The sequence below is a fragment of the Sceloporus undulatus genome, chromosome 2 (genome assembly GCF_019175285.1).
Source record: "Sceloporus undulatus isolate JIND9_A2432 ecotype Alabama chromosome 2, SceUnd_v1.1, whole genome shotgun sequence".
Lineage (NCBI taxonomy): Eukaryota > Metazoa > Chordata > Lepidosauria > Squamata > Phrynosomatidae > Sceloporus > Sceloporus undulatus.
Window position 1 is genome coordinate 82,584,853 of NC_056523.1, and position 702 is coordinate 82,585,554.

The window sequence follows — 702 nt, forward strand, 5'->3', positions numbered from 1 at the left end:
GTCTCCTGTGTTGGCATCCCTTCACTGGCTCCCTCTCCCTTTCCGCATTCAGTATAAGCTCCTGCTGTTGACATTTAAAGCCCTCCATGGACTGGCCCCTCCTTACTTATCAGACCTTCTTTCTCCTCACCTTCCCACTTAGGCCCTCCGTTCTGGTAGTCAAGGATTCCTGTCTCAGCCCAGGATTTCCTCTGCCCCATCCCAGATTCGCCCCTTTTCACTTGCTCCCCCTCACTCCTGGAACCTTCTTCCCCCGCGAGCAAGAGCCATCACTCCTTTAACCAGCTTCTAAACGGAGCTGAAGACCATCCTGTTCAGAGAAGCGTTCCCAGGCATTGCATAATTCTCACTTTCTATTTGATGTTCTTTCGATGCCTGTTTTATCGAACGGTACCTCACCACAGAGTGCGGAAGCACAGCCCAGTATGTAGTATTTGGCAATAAAACACTGTCCTACCTGAAATAAGGCACAGACACAGTTGACTTCTTCCAAAGTTCGTGGAGGCTTTTATCTTCCTGTTACAAAATGTATACGAAGTATTTACAACAGAAGCTCTGACTTCTGTCGATATACACTGTCTGTTACAATCCACTTGTCCGACAAACACACTCTCCTAAACATATTATTATTATTATTATTATTATTATTATTATTATTAATGACCAACAATGCATCACTATTTTTTTTAAACATAGGAGCAG